This window comes from Brassica napus, chromosome C2 (genome assembly GCF_020379485.1).
Source record: "Brassica napus cultivar Da-Ae chromosome C2, Da-Ae, whole genome shotgun sequence".
NCBI classification, from domain to species: Eukaryota; Viridiplantae; Streptophyta; class Magnoliopsida; order Brassicales; family Brassicaceae; genus Brassica; species Brassica napus.
In genome coordinates, this window is record NC_063445.1 from 27998674 (window position 1) to 28007167 (window position 8494).

General features: G+C 31.7%; 2 long non-coding RNA genes across 8 annotated transcripts; both read right to left on the reverse strand.

Annotated features, from left to right (window-relative positions):
• Nucleotides 1-1526: 1526 nt before the first annotated feature.
• LOC106402977 lies at nucleotides 1527-3259 on the reverse strand. Of its 7 annotated transcripts, XR_001280884.3 has the most exons (6): nucleotides 3059-3257; nucleotides 2744-2823; nucleotides 2476-2566; nucleotides 2327-2376; nucleotides 1946-2198; nucleotides 1527-1854 (listed from the first exon to the last, which is right to left on the reverse strand). It is a non-coding gene; the product is annotated as an uncharacterized LOC106402977 (long non-coding RNA). The 7 variants fall into 7 exon arrangements; XR_007319236.1 differs by having other exon boundaries at nucleotides 1946-2376; nucleotides 2476-2585; nucleotides 3059-3258; XR_001280882.3 differs by having other exon boundaries at nucleotides 2476-2823; nucleotides 3059-3258.
• Nucleotides 3260-6477: 3218 nt separating this feature from the next.
• Nucleotides 6478-7482, reverse strand: LOC111204815. The gene is made up of 2 exons (XR_002657404.2): nucleotides 6787-7482; nucleotides 6478-6526 (listed from the first exon to the last, which is right to left on the reverse strand). It is a non-coding gene; the product is annotated as an uncharacterized LOC111204815 (long non-coding RNA).
• Nucleotides 7483-8494: the final 1012 nt, after the last annotated feature.

Sequence of the window (8494 nt, forward strand, 5' to 3'; positions counted from 1 at the left end):
ACTAAACCTCAAAAGCGAAGATTAATGAAATAAGTAATTTGTTTTGTTGTTCTAGAATTAGATGATTTTTAGACTGAACTGGTGAATATATACTAGACATACATTTATATTTCGAGTCTGCAATTATATTCTACAACAGCTTAATATATTAGATTTGAACACTCACCTGTGAATAGAGTTTACCGGTGATTTTCTTCAAAAATTTGATTCTTAGATATGTACCTGGAGTGGAACTAATTTTTACAGCTGTCAATTTTTTTAAATTGATACTTATGTAACTCACTGAATTCACAAAATAAGTTAAAAAAATCATATCAGTAAAACATAAACGAGAACGAAAGCAAAATTTGTTAGAGGTAGAAAATGAAATCAAATCACTTATGAAGTGTCAATAGTAAACAAACCGAGAGCAGAAAACTTAATCCATGTTCATCATTTTACAATTGATGTTACCTATTTGGTTTCAGTGATTTGTGTCAGCCGCAAAACTAATTTCCTTTTGTGCGTATGAAGTCTTAAAAATAATAAAATGAGTTGTAATACGTTAAGTATTCAACAACGATGATACATTTAAGAGAAGAATATTTGTATTCGTCATTTTACAATCGATAAAAAATTGTAGTGTTACAAAATGTTAAAACCATTTAATGAATAAACATAAGTATAAAATAATCACTCCGCGCATATGCGCGAGTTATCATCTAGTTATATGAATTAATGGTGCTAGTTTGTGCACTAGCACCACTGTACTTTTTGTATGTTTGTACAATTATAAAAAATCTCAAATGATGTTGGGTGACTCGCAACATTTCATGAATATTTACTCACACCAATGAATGCTATTAGTAAAAATAAAACTGGCCAGCAGGTCATAGCCGATCCTGTTCTGATTAGGGTCTACATTAGCTCAGCGATCTTATGAAAAAAATGATGAAGAAAAAACATTAAAAGAAGGGAAACAAATATTCTAGTTTTAGCAATTTAAGATAAGATTTTCAATATCACAATGTAAGATGACATCAAACCTTTAAACACACATAAACGTTTGATGCTGCCACAAGAGAAGACAGAAGACCATAAATAAAAAAGAAAAGGAGACACTACAAAAACAAGTGAATTAGCCAAGGATTTATTTATAGCTAGAATAAAAAATCTGTCGCTAAAATGTAGTAAACGACAGATGGCAACGGATGAAAGTCCTGGCCTCAGCACCGATGCTAATTACAATCTGTTGCCAATTTGTAGCAGTTCGCAACGGATTTGCGAAAGCACAAGCCGTAGCTGATAGCGACGACATAGCTACTACAATTTCCGTTGCTCATTTTGCGTGGCTAAGTATAGCTACAGATTTTAACTACGATCTATGCTTAGCAATTTTGTAGCTAATGTAGCTACAGATTCAGCTACAAATGCTGTGCCTAAAATGTTGTATTCGAGTATAGCAATGGCCACAGTTTTATCTAGTGTCGTGGCAAAAGAATTGTTAATACATGAACATTTTAGCAACAGAAAAAAACAACAAATCAAATGACCAAATATTTAAGATTAGCACAACAATATCATAGTGTCATTACACCATATAGGACTAATCAAATGTTACAAAAAATCTTAAGAACAAAAGCAAATAAAAACGAAACAGAAACAAAATTATTGAACATCTACCGTGTAAAATGCCTATCTCGCATAGAAGGTGTGACTGATGTTTGTGAGTTGTAGCTTGGCTGTCATCCTCATCATGATCAGTGTTGGAGAAGTGTTGTGAAACAATAATGAACTCAACTGCTTCAGTGATCTTCTGTGTTAGTTTGTCTGCAATAAGAGAAGAGAGACAAAACCACAATTAGCCTTCTGATTCTGCAATAAGAGAAGAGAAAAAACTACAATTAGATACGGTGTTTGAAAGAGAATCATATGCTGTCAAACAGAGAGTAGATTGAGAGATTACCTGTGAAGTCAAGGATGCGTGTCATGACTGGTATGGAGAACCCTGATGAAAAAGTATTGGACTTGTCTGTGACTCTCTGGATGCCTTATATGCCAGTGATATAGCTGTGGAACAGCTTGTCCTGAGTCGCTCAGAAAAACCTGACTTCTTTCTTTGCTTCGAACTCAAGAAGCATAGCTCCCTAGAACCTGACTCCTTTATTTTATTTAGTCCAGAGAGTCTTCTATAGAGAGCATTGACAGAGGTTCAGGATCTGCAAAAAAAGGGGCACATTATCAATAACTGCCTACTAAGGCGGTTGAAATCAGATAGAAAACAAGGGGCACAAGATAAACAACTAAAAACATCTGGGTCAGAATTGAAGCCATTTGAATCACTAACCGCAAGGGCAGCAAAGACAAGTATAATCCTTGGAACTATGGTACCGGTTACTGTAAAACAAACTCAAAGGAAACTAACTGTTACTCTTATAGATCAAAAATGTTAAGAGACTTTAGGATTTAATCTTATTAAAAATGTTCACAACTTACAAGGTGATACAAGGCGACTGAGAAAATGCTCATCGAGCTTTAAGGTGGAGGAAAGCAGCCACTATATTCTGAAGCTCGAACCTTCTTTTAACTGAATATAAAGCACCTTGCTAATATATAAAATTGTCAAATTTCCAATCAAACACACTATAAGAATGATGTATACTTTTTTTTTTTTGTAAAAAGGCATTCATAGAATGATGTATACTTGGAGACTGAAACAAACTAAATATGAATCGTAGGAACAATTGATCTAAGAATTAAAAACCTTAGGGTGTGTACTTGTGAGCATCTTTGCCGAGAGAACTGGGAGGCTTCTTCTTTCTTAGAGAAACGGTGCAGAGACGTCTAAGAGAAAAAGATAACAAACAAAATAATTTTAGATATACAGAGACGAAGGAGAGAAACCCAAAATCAAACTGAAACCCTAATCGAGACACATTGATACATAAACAGATAGTCTACAGAATCGAAACCCTATAACACAAAAGGATAGTGAGTAAAAATTGAAACCCTAACCCAAAAACCCAAATCAAAACCCTTACCTTAACTAATAGAAGAAAGAGGGGTATGCAAAACGTACCCGGGAGATTCAACTTCAGTGGCCATGGACGACGACGATTATAGGTTTGTCCGGTGTGAGCCATGAAGAAAGGACCAGATAACATGACAGAGGCGAGATAGAGAAGAAGACTGTGAGTTTCGAGAGTTTGGTCTTCTTTTTTTTTTTTATGTCGTAACACTTAAGCGGCAACAAGTTTTTGGAGCTAACCCCGAAAATACTTGGAAGGAAATTATTGGAGCCAAAAATACTTAAGAGGGAAATGTGTGGAGGGAAATCAAATTTTGTGATGTTAAACATTAAAAAAATATTTATAATAACCAAATTTATACATTTTTAATTATCTAATATAAATTTCTAACCAATTTAAATTTATTAACCAGGTTTTTATATTTTTAACAACTTCTTAAATAACTCATTACCCTAAACCACAGGCCCTAAATTCTAAACTCTATACCATAATAATCCCTAACCAAATACTTTTATTTTTACATCACAAATTTATATACTTTTAAATAATGTAATATAAATTTCTAACCAATTATAATTTACTATGTTTTTGATAACTTTTAAACCGTAAATCTTTTAACCCTAAACCCTAAACCACAATCCCTAAAATCAAATCCTATACTATAATTTCTATCTCAAGTATCAACCAAACAAATAAGCACAAAAAGTAAAATGTTTCAAACATATAACACAACTACACAGTATCTTAATTCAAACATTACTAGTTTCAATCATACATCACAAATGCAAATTTCAAACATATAACACATACATATCAATTAGACACATAAATATTTATAATCATGTGTTGATAACTATAAAACTCTTGCGACAATTAATTCTTCGCTGATTAGTAGCTATTTAGCTAGAGAATGCCTATGGATCATATTCGTAGCTAGATAGCTATAGATCGCAACAAATTAGCTACAAACTTACCATTTTTATGTTTTGTCGCTATCCGTCGCAACTTTCATCGCTAATAATTATGGCTACGGAAATGTCTTCGCCAGTCCTTTGCTATTTCTAATTATTCTCGTAGTGAGAGGACATTAAACATAAGGGGAACCATTTGGCATATTCAAGGTTTTGAAGATAGATCAACGACCTATAGATTAAAAGGAACAAATCATAAATCAATAACATGTGAATATAGACAAAATACATAAAATATTAATATAAACTTTTTCTACGATTCATAAATTAATCAATGAATCAAATAAAATCGTAAACTAAGCAATACAAATAATAAGTTACCGTTTATTCTTGGCTGGAAACTTCTCAAGTGAGAATCAATATCCTGACCGAGGCTTTCAGAATTTGGATTGTATATTTGATATGCTCCCCTAAAAGATTTATTCAAGACTGAATTAAGACTCATATTATAATAAAAAAATACAAATTCATGTATGAAATACCCATGATCTAGGTGAGCAAATCTTGGAACCAAATCGCTTGTCTTGCTGCTTCAGTTCCAGCCATGAACTCGGCTTCACACGAGGACAACGCAACCGTATCTTGTTTCTGTGAGCACCACATGATAGGACTGTTGCCAAGATAGAATATATGCCCGTTGTACTCCTACATTCATCAGGGTCTTCGTTGTAACTACTATCGCTATAACCCACTAACTTCATTGCGTGTGAGACCGAACTGTCGAACGTCAAACCATAAGAAGTACTCCCGCACAAATATCTGAGACATTGCTTCAAAGCCACGCCGTGAGACTCTCTAGGACTATGCACATAACGACTCAGTATACGTGTCAAAATATGCTGTATATTCTAAACTAAAATCATTTTAATTTTTACTATTGTTTCTGTTGTTCTTATTAGAAATCAAAGGTTTGATAAATTAATAAAAAGATTTTATTTTTTCATTAATGTAATTATTTTACATTTTTAGTGTTTGTTATATTTTTATTATAAAAGTAAGTAAATAAAAATACTTGTCACTACAGTTGAAATTCAATACATAAATTATGAATTATTTTTCATTCTTATATATTTGTGTTTTGAATGTGTTGGTACTTTTTTATACATTTTAAACCTATTGATTTAGATAATGTGAAAAATGAATCAATTTACAATTTTTTTCTAAAGTTAGTCATATAACATAACAATCTAAAATTGATTATTTAAGTATACACACATTTTATTAAAACTTTTATCAAATAAACCATATCATGCAAACTTTTATCAAATAAACCATACGAAGCCAAGGTCGTACTACATTTTCGGATTAAGTAACACTCATTCATTTAAGCAGGATTTTAAAAAATTATATTACTATGAATTTAATAATCCCTTATAGTCTATTACTATAATATAAAGCTTTAAAAATAGATTCAAACCAATAGTTACTTTAAAATCATAATATGTAGATTTCAATGCTACAAAAGATAATGTTAATGTAATTTGAACCTTTACGTTAATGGAATTTGAACCAATATATTTTTTGGTGAAGTTCATAAAGAACTTTTTGAAGCATATAAATATTTGTATCTGTTAAATTGACTCAAGTTGACCAAACCTTTCCACGATTTCTCCTTCCACGGATAATGAAAATCTCTCTCGGAGATTTTCGACAGTTTACATAACCAATGATATATATGATCAGTTTGTCACATATACAAAAAGGCTGATTAAAGAGTTTAAAACCTTGGTAGTTATAATTTTAAGCTTATATAGCTTTCTGAAGGTGATGGTGTATTTCTTTTTGTTTCTAATCACTTTATTTTTGTCATAAAATAAGCCTCTTAAATTATTAATAACTTTAAGATGAATTCTACGACGGCATGTATGGTAGTGGCGATCGTGTTGAGGGTTATTAAAGTATTCAAATACTAATTAGGATTCTTTAGTGTTACTTTGTCGTCCAAAACGTTAACAATAATGATATATAAGAAATAATACACACAAAAATGTCGACTCATTAAGGTATTCAAAGAATTTTTTTTTGTTTCTGCCTGACAAATATTAATCTCAGCCAAATACGCAAGCCTACTATGACTTGGGTTTCATTACTATGGCTTTAAACTCTTTTAACATCTCCTTAGCCTTCATCATAGAGATATGTATGATGTCATTAATCCTCATGCTCGTTTATTTCTTCAACTCATGCTTCTGACTTGGTTTTTATTTTTCATGTCTTAATATTTGTTGCTTAATCCATGAACATTTTCTGTCAATGATGATATGAACAGACCTATCTGTTTTTTAATAGAGTAGATAACTTATGTGTGGATTTCTTTCCTACATCTTTTTGCCATCTTCTTGAGCTTAGCAACCATATTTTAAGCTCTTTTCATGCTGCCTTCAACATGATTTTGCATTCCCACTTTCAGCCACGTAGACTCAGTTGTTGTATGTTCATGTAGGTCACCTTCAACAATGATTTCTTCGCCATACTTTTCACAGCGTCCTCTAGCTTCGTAACACATCCTGCTCTCTTTTTCTTCTCGCTTCATCCTCAGCTCAATCCCTGCAAACATAAATACCAAATTTGAAAATGAATTGCAGAGCAGATGTCTCTAACTTTGATTCGTCATATTCTTAGTATAAAAGTCTTTTCGAAGAATGTGAGGAAATTTTTCAACTTGTGTGTTCCTAAATAACTCACTGTGGAATCTAACGATGTAATCTATGGTAGCCTTTTTGGAAGAGAAGTTTTAATCTATGGATTTCAAGCTAGAGAAATAATTGATCACAACCTTGGAACAAACAAAGGGAAAATAAGCATACCTTATATGGAGCAAGCTCCTTGTTCTCTTGGCAATATAATTTTCATATTCGTCTTTACTGGAGTAGTACAACCGTCTAAGAACAATATTATATTCTTGTTTGGGCTCTTCTTGTTGTCCATCGTTTCATACTTGGCTCTCTTCTTACAACAACGTCGCTTAAACATGTTCTTCACAGCATTATCCTTGCTACAAATACGCAAATACAGAACATTAGTGAATCACTCTTTATCTTACAATCATGACTTCAAGCATCATTAAGGTAAAATGGCATGTAAACGTCATATACACGTGTAACGATAAAGCCCATCCCCAGCCCTGATTTCGCAACGATTAAAGCCCACCAGATACCTAAATAAATGATACGATATGTTTTGGCTTCAACGCACACGTGTCGCAACGTTAGGAGACGACTTAATGACTTGGAATCCTAGGTGGCGCACTAAGGAGTGATTAAACAGTATTTTATATATAAAGATATACACTATATAAGTATCTCCCATGATCATACATGGTCCACAGAAATACTTTCTAAAAACGCCACATTGATATTCCAATAACTCCCCATCATTTGTCATTTAAACGACTAAGGGCCCGACTGGTTTAAACGCAGCAGTTGCGGTTGCGGATGCGGGATTTTGCGGATGTGGATGGTTGCGGTTTCAAACGTTATTAAGCGTTTTGTATTACTGGTACAATGTTTAAAAATTGTTGCGTTTGCAAGATATTTGTGACTGTTTGATTATAAGATATTGCAGCGGTTTACTAATAAATTACCTATATTAACATATTATAACATTATAAAAATATAAAAACATACTATTGTAATAAAATATAATAATTATAAATATAATATGATTAATACAAATATTATTTTTATTTATAAAAATTTTAAATTAGTTGAAAGTTATAATTTTAATAAAATTTGTTTTAAAAATTTATATTAAATATTTTTTAAAAATATTTTATTTCATTTTATATATGTGTATATCTTTATATATGTGTGATATAAATGTTTAAAAATTCATGTTACAAAAAAATGTTTACAAATTCTAATAAATAGTTAGTTTAAAGTTTTTATAAAAGAAATTATGATACTGTTTGTGAAATTTAATTAATATATAAAATATGTATATATTTTTATTTATAATATTTCTATTTTAAAATTTTAATTTTAAAATATTTTTGAATATAATTTTATATTTATTTTTTCACCCGCAACCGCCCGCAACCGCAAACGCTAGCTGGAACCAACTTTTGATTTTAAGAGGTTTGGAGCCGTTTGGAGCCGTTTGGAGCGGTTTAGAACGGTTTGGAGCGATTTGTATCGGTTTGTATGATTGTTTCGAAACGCTGTCAACCGCAAAAGCTGCGTTTGCGGGTCGTAGCGGGAAAACCAGTCGGGCCTTAAATGTTAACAACTCCAGTTTGATCACCTTTTAACTCCAGTTCATCCCCAAAGGTGATCAAACTCCTTTCATGTACTGAAATTTTCAACAAGGACTGGAAAACAACTGGTAGTAGTACTAAATAAAGAAATAAAAAATATACAAAGTACAATAATTTAATTAATTATAATGTGTCGAAGATATGTTTAAAATAACATTTTGATCAAAATATGATGGATAAATGACAAAAATTTGTAATTCAACAACAACTAAGATTCAATATAAACAACTCAGTCAAAAAACAATAATAATAATAAACTC